This window comes from Hyaena hyaena, unplaced genomic scaffold, assembly GCF_003009895.1.
Source record: "Hyaena hyaena isolate Hyena2069 unplaced genomic scaffold, ASM300989v1 scaffold_682, whole genome shotgun sequence".
Lineage (NCBI taxonomy): Eukaryota > Metazoa > Chordata > Mammalia > Carnivora > Hyaenidae > Hyaena > Hyaena hyaena.
The window spans coordinates 966,240-982,256 of NW_024081315.1; the positions used below are offsets into that span (position 1 = coordinate 966,240).

Below are 16,017 nucleotides of genomic sequence, written 5' to 3' on the forward strand. Positions count from 1 at the left end.
CCAGCTCATATTGTCTTCTCAAGAAAGGACCAAAGGTGGAGAATGGAAGTTCTCTCTGTGGAACTGGATGGTGAATCACTGCTGAGTGTGGTTTGTGGGATGGAACAGTCTGTTCTCCAGAGAATGGAGAATAAGAAGCCTCAGGCCCATGCCTGAGACACCAGCAACCCTGAAGTCTTCATGCTGATGGGAAGGGTAGGGGTGGACTCCAGGCCTGAAGAAAATCCTGGTATAAAATCATATCCCTAGGGGTGCCTGGGTGGCTCAGTTGGTTAAGCACCTGACTTCAGCTGAGGTCATAATCTCATGGCTCATGAGTTTGAGCCCCACGTCAGGCTCTCTGCTGTCAGTGCAGAACTGCTTCGAATCCTCTGTCTCCCTTTCTCTGCCCCTCCCACACTAGCACTCTCCCTTTGTCTCTCTCTCCCCCCAAAATAAATAAATATTAAATTAATAAAAAGGGACACCTGGGTGCCTCAGTCGGTTAAGCCTCCAACTTCGGTTCAAGTCATGATCTCACGGGTCATGGGTTCGAGCCCCGCATCAGGCTTTGTGCTGACAGCTAGCTCAGAGCCTGGAGCCTGTTTCAGATTCTGTGTCTCCCTCTCTCTCTGACCCTCCCCTGCTCATGAATCAAATCTTGCAATCATATCACATGATCTTTGGGTTTCACTACCACATCCAGGATACTGTCTCTCAGGTTCTCCCATTAAAAAAAAAAAAAAATTAACTTCATTTATTTATTTTGAGACACAGAGAGAATGAGTGTGGGAAGGACACAGAGAGAGGGAGCGAGAGAATCTCGAGCAGACTCCACACTGTCAGAACAGAGCCAGATGTGGGGCTTGAATCCAAGAACCATGAGATCATGACCTGAACCGAAGCCATGAGTCAATTGTCTAACCAAGTGAGCCACCAGGTGCTCCAAGTTCTCCCATTTTAAAGGAACTTGATAATGATATTCCAGGCAACAGAAAATGCAGTGTCTTGTTTCCAACTTGTAACTGCAAATTTGTTTTTTTTAATGTTTTTTATTTATTTCTAGGAGAGAGAGAGAGAGAGACAGCGTAAGCAGGGGAGGGTCAGAGAGATAGGGAGTCACAGACTGAAAAAGGCTCCAGGCTCTGAGCTGGCAGTCAGCACAGAGCCCGATGCAGAGCTCGAACCCACGAACCGCGGGATCATGACCTAAGCGAAAGTCGGACGGTTAACCGACTAAGCCACCCAGGCGCCCCTGCAAACTTGTTTTTTTAAATAATTTTATATATGGTTCTATGTAGTGTAAATTAAAGACCAGTGCTGGTTTTCTCAGCAGAAATTAGGAGAGAAAAAAGAGGGACAGATTGGTGTGGTTGCTTGATTGACTGGCTCACTAGCTTATATTCCTTCTTCCTTCTTTCATTCATTCATTCATTCTTAAGGTCATTTGTTCATCCATCGATCCATCCATTCATCCACCCACCCATCCATCCATCCATTTTTACATATCTATTTTTCTACATTGTATATGCTTAAATATAAGGTAAAGCTCTCCCCTTTCCCAAATTAGCTCAGAAAAGAGGAAGTATATATTCTAACCCTAAGAGAATCTTTCATAGTATGAGCTGCCCTTTCAGTTGCCCTATTTTGAACAAAAATATACTCTTTGGGGAAAAGTATTAGCCTGATTCCACTTCAATCAGTGCCCCCAAAAGGGGGCTTACAAAGGTGTCCTAACTGAATTTGTTTTTTAAAGCAGCATGTACTATTAATATAGATTTGGTAACTTTTCTTGAGGGTATAGCCTCCCAATTACATGTGTGAATGTTGTTATTAAAAACAAAAAAGCTTTTAAAAGATAATTTTTTAAAAGCAGTGCGTGGAGTGGTTTTCTTGTGAACATCAAAAACAAACACAAAAGGGCACTTGTGGGGATGAGCACTGGGTGTTATATGGAAACCAACTTGACAATAAACTATTAAAAATAATTAATTTTAAAAAATAAGTTAATAAATAAACATAAAAAATTAACTCAAATAAAAGTATAATAAAAAAAAAACACAAAAAAGCCTTCTAAAGGAAGGCATACAAAGGGCCAATAGGACATGAAAAGATGCTCCACATCATTTTTCATTACGGAAATACATATGAAAACCACAAGATACCACTTTATGCCCACTAGAATAGCTAGAATCAAAATTACAGACAATAACCAGCTTTGATGAGAATCAGGAGAATTGGAACCATGACACATTGTTGATGGGAATGTATTATGGTACAGCTTCTGGGGAAGGCAGTTTGGCCCTTCCTCAAAATGTTAAACACAGGGGTATCACATGACCTGGGAATTCCACGCCCATGTAGATAACAAAGAGAAATGCAAATGTATCTCCACATAACAACTTGCGGCAGCATTATTTTACATGGTCAAAAAATGGAAACAACTCAAATGTGTATCAGCTAACAAATGTGCAAACTGTGATATATCCATACACTGGAATATTATGTGGCAATAAAAAAGGAATGAAGGACACACACATGCTGTGACCTGGATGTTGACAACACGATGCCAAGTGAAAGAAGACAGTAAAAAAAAGTCATGCTAGTGCATGATTCCATTTATATGAAATGTCCAGAATAGGCAAATCCATAAAAACAGAGAGTAGATGAGTGGTTACAGGGTTTGGGAGTGGAGAGATTAAGGAACAGTTGCTTTTGGTATGAGGTTTCTTACAGGGTGATAAAAGTGTTTTGCAATTAGACAGTGGTGTCCATTGTACAACTCTGTGAATACATGAAAATTCACCAAATGTACATTTTAAAAGGATGAATTTTATGGTGTGTGAATTAGGTCTCATAAAAAGCTACTATTCAAAAATAAACAAACATCGTCTGGACTAAAGAGAAGTAACCAACTCTCTTTAGACTGTAGGGACAATGATATAGGCCAGAACATGGATCGCTGATTCAAAAATTGGTTCCAGTGGTGAGGACACTGATGCCAAAGATGTGAGTGAAGTGTTAGTTTTGTACCAGGGGGCATTGGGGAAAAGCCATATTTTAATTCAATGGATTATTTTACACAGTATGTGATTTTAAACAGGTAACTAAAATAATATGTTAAATATTAGCCTAAAACTTTTACATATTTATATTGGCTTTTTTTTTTTTTTTTAACAACCTCCTTATTGGGAGGCACACATATGGTCAGTTTCAGGCACACATTGTACGTATCAAACGCCAACTGAGTGTTAGGCACCAGCTGTGTCCTCAGGATATAACATGGACTCTCAGTACAGACATGGTTCTGACCTCCACAGAGCTTACAGACTAGTTTGTTTGAATTAAAATGGAGCTCAGTTTTGAAGTAATTTCTGTGAAAAGTTGGTAAAACACATTATAAAAATTTGTGGGTCATTCCTAATATTTGGGGGGGTGTCATAGGTTCCTGGGAGCTCAGACACAAATTCTGTGCTTTCTTCCTATTATTGTGTATGTGCACTGTCTCAGAGGGGGAAATTATGCATCTGCTCTCAGGCTGTTCTGTATACAGTACCCCACTGCCCCAACACATACACATGCTGTACCCCAGGCTGGATTCCTTGCTTTGAGATCATTATTTATGGAATCCACTTGAATCTAGACCCATTCTCCAGCCTCCATCACACACAAACAATGAGGACCTCCAGAACTGGAGGCCTGGAAAGGATCCAAGATGACCCAGGCCCCAAGAGATGCAGGAAAGGCCTAGAGACCGCGCCAGGGACCAAATGGAAGAGTTGAAAGCCCAGCAGGCACCTGCCTCCCTGCTTCAACCCTGGGAGGGTCTGCTTTTGCCTAGTTTACATACTGGGCTTTTGCCTGAGATCCATTTTGAGGAAAACTCTCCGTTTGTTAACAAATCCCCAAACTTCCTTATTTTTATCTACAAATGAAAACCCTGAAACTTGAACAGGCTTACCGAGGTGACTCACCTAAGATCATGTGGAGGGACAGTGACAGAGCAGCCACCAACTAGACCCAGAGCTCCCCATCCCAGGGCAGGGGCCTCTTTGTCCCTCATGCCTCTCCCTGGGGGTGAACACAGGTTGGAGGCTAAGTGTTTAGCAAACAGGAGCAGGAGGGTTTTTCTACATAGAGAGTCATGTAGAAAGAGAGGGAGAGGGAGCAGAGGTACATTGGGGCCAATGGAGGGCCAGTCTCTGGAAATAAAGGAGCCCATGTGTGCTAAGTGGTTTTCAAATCAGGGGACTGCAGGATCCAGAAAACTCTGAGTGCAGTTACCATGGTAAACCCTATGCCTGTGTACACTCAGGTCTAAGTCCAGGTTACTAAAAACTGCCAAACTCAGCCTTGCAAATCTCTCTTCCATATTTCCAAAGCAATTTCACCCTCTACCAGGCTCCCTGCCTTTTTTCCTATACCTGTCTTTCTCCTATCCTTCAGTCTGGCCCAAATGAGCTCAATAAACCAGAGATGAGGGAAAAGGGAAAGGCAAGGATCCATGGATTAGAGAGACACAGGAGTAGCTTATAAAGAAATTATGGAGCCTCTGCTCCAAATCTCTGACTTCCTCTCCCAGGACTCTAGGAAACCTCCACAAATCCAAAGAGACAAGGAGCACAGCCTGACACCTGGGGGAATGATGTTCTTGCTCTGTTGCAGTTGGCAGCTGGGATCCCAGCACAGGGAATGAGGAAGATCCACATCTCGCCCAGTGAGCCAGGCATCAGTGCATAGGGAAGGAGGGAAAGGGAATCTCCACTTTTGGAACTTGAAGCAGTTAAGAAGGAGAACAAAATGAAAAGCACCTCTCTGCCCCCAAAGAATTTCTCACTGGATGGGCTAATGAATTCTGGCATATCAGAGGAGGCAAAGAAGCTCTGTCAGAGTTGGGAAGGGGGACAGGGTTTTAGGTCAGATCAGGACTTGAGCAAAAGTTTGATGGGGACCAGCAAGCAGATCAGGATAGTTAGGGTGAAGGGCTTAGCGTGGAAAGTATGGGGGAGCTAGAAGGGTAGACAAAGGCCAGATTATGGATGGCACTGAAGAGTAAATTTAAGGGATCTAGATTTGTCTAGGGGCATGGGAGCTTCCAAGGGAACTGGAGGAATGAAGGAGAGAGGCTCCTAAGTAATATTAGGGGATATTAGCTAGTCAACTTGGCCTGGGCTACAGCAGTGCTGCAGTGGGGCCCGGGGAGACAAGACAGGAATGAGAGGCATGAAGAAGGAATCTGCAGGATTAGTAATAGGTAAGATATGAGCAGAGAAAAGCAAAGAGGAGAAAGGGAAGAGAACTTCAAGGTTTCCAACTTGGGACTCTAGAAGAATGACCATTACATGAACAGGGAAGATGCCTGGAGGAAGAGATGGTTTCGTTTGAGAAATTGATGAACTTGGTTTCTGACATGTAGCATTTAAGATGAATTACTCAAGTGGAAATGTCGTCTAGACTCTTGGAAGTAGGGGGGCTGAAGGCAGAAGGGTCTGGCTGGAAGTAGAGCCCTGGAGTCCTGTGAACTGATGAGGGTGGGTTGAGGGGCAGCAGATCTAAGTGCATGTTCCTCCTTGATTCTCAAGGAGGTTGCCATTTGACCTGGAGACAGGCTGACATTTAGTGCATACCTAGCAAAAATGAAGGCTGCGGGAAAGGGCTTATCTGTGAACCAAAAGTGTGGAGGAAGGAGGGGATTAAGGAGAATGGCAAATTCTGGATATAATTTAAACAATTTGATGTTTCCATGAAGCTTACATCTTTTCAATCCAACTAAGGACCAATTTCAACTCAGAGAATGAAGAAGCCTCCAATTGACTAGCAGATATCTCCAGGATCCCCAAATCATCCTGAATTATAATTTATCCAGACTCTTAAGACATGAATTACTGTAACATGTCCTACCTGCTTCTACTGTAATGTCTAGCTCTCTTTTCTTGGATCAGCTTCACCTGCTACTGCCCAAATTTGATCAGGGCACCCTTCATCCAAGTTGACATCTCCACAGCTCTTTGCAGCCTTCAGCATAAAGTCCAGAGTCTCCCCACAGCCTCAGAATAATGTCCAAACTTTTCAGCCACCAGGTTCAAGCCTTATCTTATTTTCTGCCATTATCCTTATTGCCCTTTGACATCCTCGGCTCCACCCAAAATGAATCATTCAGACTGGGCCTTCCCACCTCCCTGCTTGTATTTACACTCTATCCACAAGCACCCTCCTGAGTTCCTATAGCCATACCCTACCCATCCTTTCAGAGCTTTTCAAAATGCCACTTCCTCCAGGAAGCATCTCTGAACTCCCCAGACAGAAATAATCTCTCCAAACTCTGACATCATCACACTTTATGGGTGCCTTTTATGGCACTGCAAGTCCCCATCCTGTCTTACAGTTACATATCTTTATTTATCACCTTCTCTACCAGTCTGTAAACTCATTGAGAACAGATATAGTCTCTCATATGTAAAGAAAGACTGACCCTGGGGCACCTGAGTGGCTCAGTGAGTTAAACATCAGACTTTAGCTCAGGTCATGATCTTATGGTTCATGAGTATGAGCCCCACGGGGCGCCTGGGTGGCTCAGTCGGTTGAGCCTCCGACTTTGGCTCAGGTCATGATCTCATGGTTTGTGGGTTCGAGCCCCACATCGGGCTCTGTTCTGACAGCTCAGAGCCTGGAGCCTGTCCTCGGATTCTGTGTCTCCCTCTTTCTCTGATCCTCCCCTGCTCATGCTGTCTCTCTCTCTCAAAAATAAATAAAACATTAAAAGAATTTTTTTAAATGAGTATGAACCCTGCATTGGGCTCACTGCTGGCAGCACAGAGCTTGCTTCAAACCCCCTATCCTCCCTTTCTTTCTGCCCCTCCCCTGCTTATGCAGTTTCTCTCTCTCTCAAAAATAAATAAACATTTATAAAAGAAAAGTAAGACTGACCCTGAGAGTCAAGGAGGTGAAGAGGGGAGAAATAGTAAGCAAATATCTAGAACACCTTGCAAATAGAAAGCTAAGTCTCTGTGTGGCAATGTCACACAGGAAGAGAGTGGCAGAGTCAAGGCTCAAACTGACACCTTTCTAACCCACAACTCTTCATCTTTCTAGGGATAATGCCTATGGTACTTTCCGGGGCATTTGCATACAAGTCAAGGATTTCTCTCGAGGATCTTATGAAGGACGTTGTACTTTTTCATCATTTTTAAGTGAGAAGAGGGAGGTCTGCAAGAGTGAGGAGACCACCCCCCACTCTGCCTAGGTTCACATCACTGTTCATTAGTGCCCCGTGTTTGTGTAAATAGAGGAAGGTAACTGGCTGCTGATAAGGGTGGCTTCTGAGATGCTGGAGTGTCAGATTTCTGCTAACCTGCCTGGAGCAGGAACCGGTGGTGGGGAGAGTATAAACCTACACCCAGGGAGAGGAGCTAGGTTCCCATCGATAATGCTCCTGGAGTACAGAGATGTGCTTGAGGCAAGGGAGGAAGTAGGGGGCGGGACAAACTAAATCATTTAGAAACCTGAAGATGTGATGTTGCAGTGGCCAGGACTAGAGGGGCTGTTCTCTTACTGGTGGGAAACAGATCCCCGCCTCTTCCCTTCCTATCCATCCCCTCCCCCACAGAGCAAACAAAGCCCAAACTCAGAGGCAGAGTGGGGAGGGAGGGAAGAACTCCCAGAAGGCTTGCAAGGAAACTCCTGGGTCCTCAGTTGTCCCAGTGGGGAATGCAACAGCTGGGGGAGTCTGAAAGAGCCAGGCAGCGGGTAGAACCTCAGAGAAAGGGGCACAGGAAAGGGGAACAGTGGTCCTGTGCCCTCAAAGTTGTTGGGAGAATTGGCCTAACTGAAAGGGAGACTAGTTCATGAGACAACAATTAAACTCAGTGCCAAGTTCTAAACACTAGGTGAGGTATGTTCCCGAGAGGCCCCAGCTAGTGAGTGATGTGGCCAGATTCTTTGCAGGTGGATTTAAAGACATAAAAGGCAAGAAGAGCACTGGAAGATGTTAGTGAACTGTCCCCAAGATAGAAAAGGGGAAGGATCATCCTTCCATGGATGATGGCGGTGGTTGACCTTAGTTCTAATAATCATGTTGACCAGAGGAGTGTCCTTCCCTGCCACCCACCCATAGCCCACCTGAAACCACTCCTGTGTTCCCATGAATCCACCCGTTGTGTTTAGGTAAAAAGGGCATCAGAATTTGCAGCCTCCAGCCTGCTCTCTTAACCAAACTGTCATCATGAGTAATAATTACACCTTGGGAAACAGCAGAGTGACTCAAAAAACAGTCCCCTCCCCCACAGCCACGTCTTTGCACAGCTCATAGCTTTGTGCAGAATGTTGAGAACCCCAGAGGGTGAAGCCAGTAGCTCATGAAGTCTGTCAGCTTGCTTAACACCTCAGTGACCATTCAGACTCCACTGTCTGATGTGCAGGAGTAGAAAGTGTCTTTAATGGCTAAATAGCTAATTAGGCCTGGGCTATTCATCAAACCCTGGGAATTGACAGTGCGGTGGGCGGCAAAACACAAATACTGTTGGAGACATGACACTGGTCAGTGAGACAGCACACACACACAGAGCTGTGGGTGCTGTCCCTCAGAAATTGGCCTTTTCCCTCAGGTGCTTCTCCACCGCTCAGATGAACCCTGAGTGTAAAAGTAGAATGATAAGGAGAGCCAATATTTATTTAATTCCTACTGTGTGCCTGTGGAGAAGTAGAATGATAAGGAGAGCCGATACTTATTCAATTCCTACTGTGTGCCTGTGGAAGGACTGAATTTTTTTTTTAAGTTTATTATTTTTATTTTGAGAGAGAGAGCAGGGGAGGGGCAGAGAGAGAGAGAGAATCTCAAGCAGGCTCCATGCTGTCAGTGCAGGCCCAATGCAGAGCTCGAATCCACAAACCCATGAGATCATGACCAGAGCCAAAATCAAGAGTCAGATGTTTAACAGACTGAGCCACCCAGGCACCCTGAAGGACTGAAATTTTATGTACAGTTGAGGCCAAAGAGATGTTAAAATATTGAAATAGGCCATGCGGGCGGATAAAGGCCTGTTACCCCAGTGCCCCCCATCCCCCTACAGTCTGCTTCCTCTCTCACCTGTCCTATAGATGAGGAAGACATAGCTAAGTGACTTGCCTAATGTCAAACAGCAAGTCCAGGAGCTGGAGCTGGAACCTTGGCTGACTGACTCCAAGCTTTTGCACTTGACCACCCCACTACCAGCCATGTTTGCATTGTAGAGGCCATTGCCACTAGTCTTGCTCCTCCCCCTTTACCCTAGAACTGACCCAGAGCCTAAGAGAAACACTCAGTCACTGAGCCAGCAAGGACTTCTCTTAATTATCACCCTTGCAGCCCCGAATATGCCCGCAGTTGGCCATCTCCCGCCACCCATGTGTGACCGCCTGAAAGCCCCATTCCTCTGCGAGGCCAAGGCCACATGGCCACTCCTGGGCAGGGGGAAATTTATGGGCTGGGAGACCTACCACTTGGGGTCTACCCCAGGGTATGCTCCCTTATTTCTCTTCCCTCACCACCAACTGTGCTTGTCTTAGCCATATTCGGGGCACACGGAGCTATTGCCATCAGAATGGAGGGCTACTTGCTAAGAGCCATACTTTTCCCAGGGTTCTCTGGGAACAATGGGAAATGGGTGTAAGCTGCAGTAAGTAGATTCTGGCTGACCTGAGTAGGGGTTTCTGTCCATGGGGTATATGGGGTACAGGGACAGCTGTATGTAAGTGCTCAGTCCCTGAAGTTCTTATGTAAGTTGGGCACTGCTGAGTCTAGGATAAATTAGATCTTTCCTGGATAGAGTTATGGGAAGAATAATGTCCTCTAAAAGACCTGCTTGGAAGGGGGAAAATTGCGGGGGGGGGGGGGGGGGAAGAGGGAGGCAAACCATGAGAGACTCTTGAATGCTGAGAACAAACTGAGGACTGATGGGTGTGGGAAGGAGGGGAAGGGGGATGATGGGCATGGAGAAGGGCACCTGTGGGGATGAGCACTGGGTGTTATATGGAAACCAACTTGACAATAAACTATTAAAAAATAGTAAAAAACCTGCTTGGTCCCAAAACCGTACCCACACCAACTGTCACTAGATATGAAGTGTTGTTTCCTTTGAAACAATCATATGTTTCCCCACGCTGCTGCCAGAGTTCTACAGTCAAATTTATAGAATGGTAGTAGGCCCAGTGATTCGGGAGTCTTTTTCTGCAGGACTTATCATAACCTTGACAGTGCAAATTTGCATGACAAATCTGTGAGATCCAGCTCATTTGAACATTTCACCAATGGAACACCCAAAGCTAGCTCATGGCATAGAGTTTTTCTGAACACTGTCTGGCAAATGCTGCTCTAAAGAGCTGGGGACAAAAGGCCTATCACTGGGCACAGAGATGGGGAGACTTAGCCATTGGAAAGAGGGACCATTTTTAACTCAGCAGTTCCCACAAGGGGAACACAATTTCCATTTCCTCTTTCTCTTAACAAATTCTTAACTCCCTCTAGGTTCCCTTTTAGGAGGCCCCTAGTTTGCTCTCACAAATGCTCTTATTAAAGTCCAAACATGGTTCACAAGGTGCCCTTATTTCATCTACCCCTGAATCTATTTTTCTAATAAGGTACTCGTAAAAATGGAAATAAGGGCAGCCAAATTCTACAGTGCATTTGTTTGTGTCAGGCACTGTGCTATGTGTTTTATGTGGATTCTCTCTTTTAATTCATTCACATTTCCCTTCAGTTAAGGGAACTGAAGCCGCTGCCTCTCCCCCACCCACTGTCCTCCAGGAGGAGAGCCAGGGTCTCCCCTAGTAGTAGGTCATACTTGAAGAGAATGGCAAAGCTGGAAAACAACAACAACAACAACAACAACAACAATTCAGGCACTCCCTCTCTTCCGAGAAGTGAACCCACTCTCTCAGTAGAAGCAGGACCCCTACCACATTACTTCCCCTGGGACCTCAGAGTGCTTGGTAAATATAAACAGAAACAAATGAGCTCCAAGCACGTTGTGGCTACTACTTGGGTCATCCCCATGGAGGTCTTACAAAAATTATTATCTGCCACATTTTACTTAGCATTCACCAGGCAACTCTATGCATTATCACTCATCCTCCCAACAACCCGGGCAAATAAGTATTCTTGTATTCTTTCAGAAAAGAGATTCTGGGGCTCTAAGGAGTTAAGTGGTCTATGTGGAGCCTCACTGTGGACAAGTGGCCAAGCTTGGATTTGAATCTAGGTCCATCAGGCTCCAAAGCCCAATTTCCTTCTGAAGCATCATTGTCCTTCAGCTGTATAAATGCATGAACCAAGGATATATTATATATATATTTTTTAAGAAATAAAATAGTCAGGGGCATCTGGGTGGCTCAATTGGTTAAGCGTCTAACTCCCAAGCCAGGCTCAGGTCATGATCTTATGGTTCAAGCCCCATGTCGGGTTCTGAGCTGACAGTGCGGAACCTGCTTGGGATTCTCTTTCTCCCTCTCTGTCCCCCTGCTCCCCTCCCAAATAAATAAACATTTTATAGAAGAGAAGAAGAAATAACACAGTCAGTCAGTGAAGGAGTCCCAAACTAGAATTCAGGAGGATGGGTTACAAGATAAATATGCCCTGAAACTGTTCTCCTGGTACCTGGGCGCTGCCTATCCCCAGTACGGTAGCATCTTCAGCCTGCTTGTAGAGGAGTGTTGCCAGATAATACCAGACACCCAGGTAAACTTGAATTTCAGATAAACAATACATAATGTCTTAGTATAAATATGTCCCAATATTGCATGGGATATACTTACACTTGAAAAATATTCACTGCTTCTCTGAAATTCAAATCTGAATATCTTGTGTTTTTATTTGCTAAATCTGGCAACCCCACCCTAGAGTCAGAGGCATGCAGGGAAGTCTCCTGCCTGGCTCTAGGTCCCAAGTGTTGCTCCAACACGAGTTGCCATGGCAGCCTGAGCAGGCCCTTTGGAGCTATCTCTACTTACCTCTCCAGCTTCACCTCACCCCTGCATTCTGCATGCTCAGAACACATTGCACTACTTTCAGTTTCCTGAATGTGTCATGCTGCTTCCGGCCTCAGGCCTTAGCACTAAATGTGCTCTGTGCCTGTCTTCTTCCCTCTCTCCTGGCTAATTCCTAGTGATCCTTAGCATCTCCTCCTAGAGAGTCACTTCTGCCAGGAAGCCTTCCCTGACTCCCCGATCCCTGCCCCTTCCCATTGCAGCAGGCTCCAAGGAGCAAGGGCCGGTCACATGTTTCCCCACACCCAGCACCAGCATGTGGCCTCAGTTGGGAAGTCAGCAGATGAATGAATGAATAAATAAATGAATGTTCAGGCAGAGCTGCATCTCTTGAATGTGACTGCTTCCTCCTTCCCTTCCATCTTTACTCACTTTTTTATCTCTGCCTTCTCTCCCTCCCTCAGAGTTGTGAAAGGCTGGGGCTTAGCTCCCCAGCAGCATTTCCTGGTCTGGACTCAGGTGAGGAGAGAGCAGCCTGCTCATGCCTCTTACCTGATCATGCCCTACCAAGTACCAAGTACCCCTGTGGGCTTGGGTCTAGCTACAAGTCAGCAGAAACTTCCTTCTCCTGGCACATGCTCCCCTCCTCCCCCGCCATGTCCAAACTCTGCTCCCCTTCTCCTCCTGGCCCCTTTAAAGGAGTCTAATTGGATTGAGCCCCAAGTCTGGGGTGTGGGGAGATGCCAGTGTCAGATGGCTCAGGGTTAGGGCAGGTGGTGGGGCTCGGTGGGCTCAGAACATCACCCATATGTTCCTTTTTCACCCACCCAAGGCTTTGCCCACGCACAGCCTGACAGCAGGAGAAGGCAGCACAGAACTTAACCCTTTCACAGCCTTTAGAAGGTAGTTTCACAAAGAACCAGTGTGCAGGGAGTGTTAACTTTAGTACACACACACACCCTGGAGTTCTGCCTCTATTCCCCTCTCAGAGCCCTTCCTGCTTGCTTCCAGTTCAGGGCTTGATTTAGCAGATGCCCTCGGGGGGGGGGGGGGGGGCAGGAAGTCCAAGCCAGAGCAGTGGGGCGGGCGTGGAATAGGACCACGGTAGGGGTGCTGAAGGGCATGGGGAGAGGGGAGGGCCCAGGGAGTGGCTCTGAGGGAGCACCTGTGGCCAGTTTTGAAAGCCCTGGTCTGTTGCTCTCTGATCTGACCTTTAGAGGCAGGTGGCTCTTTGGTGCCTTCACATCATTCCCGCCCCCCCCCCCACCTCCCCTACAGGAATCCTTGAAGAGGACAAAGAGGGAGAAGCACCCTTCTGTCTCAGATTAACTCCAAAAATAGAACCCCTCTCCCCTTGGGGAAGGCTAGTGAGCCCCGGCATGCGGTGCACCAGCAGCTCCGACTCCTGAGTTCCTTTCCCAGGAACTCTCAGGCCGGTCCAGCTACCCCCAGTCTCGGAATCACCCCCTTTCACCACCTGCCCTCCCCAACTCTCTGTCCAGCCTCCAACTTATGGCTGGGCGCTCAGCCCGGATCTCGGGAGTGGACTCACACCGAGAGAAGCGCCGACTCCGACGGCTCCTCGGCGCCCGCCAGGTGAGGCGCGGGTTGCTCGGCGGCAGGTACAGGTGGGTCCGGGGGCTGTGGTAGGTATGGGATCCGCAGCGACGGCTCTGGAGGCCTCCGCTCTGAGTAACAGGGCTGACAGGTTTGTGTTTTCCCCTCTCCTCCTCCTTGTTAACCACACCCCTGCTGCTCTCCTCCTCACTTCCTTAAAGGGTGGGGTGTGTTGTCTGCGGTGCTGAGTGTGTGCCTGCTCCAGCCTCTTACCATAAACCCTGAAGTAGATGCCGCCACCAATTCTCTAAGCTGCAAGTGCCCACCTGAGCAGCCCTCTCCCAGCCCCAGAAAGGGTCTTTTCCACTCTTGTGTGTCCTGTGAGCAGCTCACCCCTCTGAATTTCTACCACCCTTCCCTCCTCCTACTCCACAGACCGACTTTTGGAGGCCACACTTAGAGCTGGTTTCCTCTCTAGCCTTCAGGTATGTTTCTGAGTGGGAGACTGTTACCTGCCTCCCATAATCTCAGCATCTGTGCCCCTCCAGGTCTCCCCTCTTCTCATCCCCCACCCTGCCTTCATCCTAAAGTGGCCCCAGCCCCCCCGTTTAGTAGTTTATTGTCAAGTTGGTTTCCATATAACACCCAGTGCTCATACCCACAAGTGACCTTCTCCATGCCCATAACCCCCCTACCCTCCTCCCCACCCCCATCAGTCCTCAGCTTGTTCTCAGCATTCAAGAATCTCTCATAGTTCCAGCCCCTTGATAGGACACCGGAGATCAGGTGAATATTGCCAGGGGCTTTGGCAGAACTGATCCAATTGCCTGTATCTGTGAGATGGCAGGACCAGAGGGCAGCACAAGAATTGTCAAAGAAGGTGGACAGCCCTCAGCTGGCCCCATCTCCATATCAGCTGCCTTGGCTGCCCAAACAAAGAGGCTGGTTCACCTCTTTACTCAGGCAGGGCAGTGAAATTCAAGGCAGTGACTCAAGGCCATTTAGAAATTCTTTTTCCCCTATTGCTAGAAAGATTCCAGACTTTCCCTAGAGTAGGAGGAGGTGAATTGGACTTAACATAAGGTCGCAAAGCTGGGGTGTCCTCAATGTCCCCCACAACCCCAAAGTTCCTCTTCAGAGCCCCTGCCCCAAACTTCTTCATTCTGTGTCCCATGAAGGATTGGGATCTCCCACAGTTCTAGAAGATACTATTCACAGGATGGTCTCTGAAGATGGCTCCCCAGACTTGTGCAGCTATAGGTGACAGCTCAGCATATGTGATGGCCCCCCTGATACTCCTTCACCCATGCCCCCAAATTCAGTGGATCAGCCACCCCATGAGAACAATAGGAAAAGCTAGCATTTGGTAAGTTTCAACACCAACCACTGTTGCTAAGAAAGCATTCAGTTTACATGATTTCATTTAATTTCCCCCATTTTCTGAAAAGAAAACCAAGGCTTAGATATCTTAACTTGTCCAAGGCCACAAAGCCAGAATGTCAATGCCTCTCAAAGTGTGATCAGCAGTCTCCCTGTAGCTTTTAAAATGCAAGGTGCCTGGGTGCCTCAGTCGGTTAAGCATCCATCTGACTTTAGCTCAGGTTATGATCTCATGGTTTGTGGGTTTGAGCTCTGTGTCATTCTCTGTGCTGACAGTTCAGAGCCTGGAGCCTGATTCAGATTCTGTGTGTGTGTCTCTCTCTCTCTTTCCCTCTCCCCTGCTCATGCTCTGTTTATCTCAAAAATAAATAAACATTTAAAAAAATTTTTAATAATAACATGCAGATAAACTTGATGCCACATAAGGTTTACGGACAATCAGAATCTCTGAGCCCTGGGCCCACCTGCCCAACAGGCCAACTTACAACCCATCGGATAGGAGCTCTTGGCCACAAAAGCTAGAGCTGTTCATCCCACTCACCCATTCCTCCTGTTCCCAGCACCAGGTAGTGCTGGCTACCTGTAAAGAGTCAGAAGTAGGTGTCAGTGTGTCAGAGGGCTTCGGAAAATGGGGGACCCTTCTGTATTCTTGTGCATGGGAATGAAGAGATGAATGTTGAGTGATGTGAAGGTTAGATACTTGCATTAGCAGTGAGGGTCTGTATTGGGCTGGAGACAGTGGAACAAAACTAAACAGGTTTAAGAAAAGGTGAGTTTGTGTATGCTGCCTCCATGTGGCCAAATCCATAAACTACAATCTGGCTGGGCCCTAATTTGAGAAATTTTCAGATATTCCAAATTTTCTGAGGGTGTTGAATTCTTCAGAGATTTTTTTTAAAGCTCTGAAACCTAGCTCCTAGCACAGTAGAATCATAGGTTTTATTTATTAAGGAGACCGTGGGAAACTCCCTGGGTTGGATGCACCGCCTGTGTTGTATGCAGTATTAGTAAAAACAAAACAAAAACAAAAACAAAGAACCTATCAGAAATGCTTCCCAGAGCCTAGAATGCTGTGTAAATGCTCTTTAAAAATTCTCCTTATATATCATTGTGTGCTTGATCATTTGTTTAAGATGTAGCTAG

General features: G+C 46.6%; 1 protein-coding gene across 2 annotated transcripts in view; it reads right to left on the bottom strand.

Annotated features, from left to right (window-relative positions):
- The window catches only part of PTK2B (protein tyrosine kinase 2 beta), a 131,660-nt gene extending 117,986 nt beyond the window's left edge, over window positions 1–13,674 (bottom strand). For both annotated transcript variants that reach the window (XM_039217356.1, XM_039217355.1), the window contains exon 1: window positions 13,490–13,674. The gene's annotated coding sequence lies outside the window, so the exon portion shown is untranslated. The remainder of the gene's footprint in view (window positions 1–13,489) is intronic.
- Window positions 13,675–16,017: the final 2,343 nt, after the last annotated feature.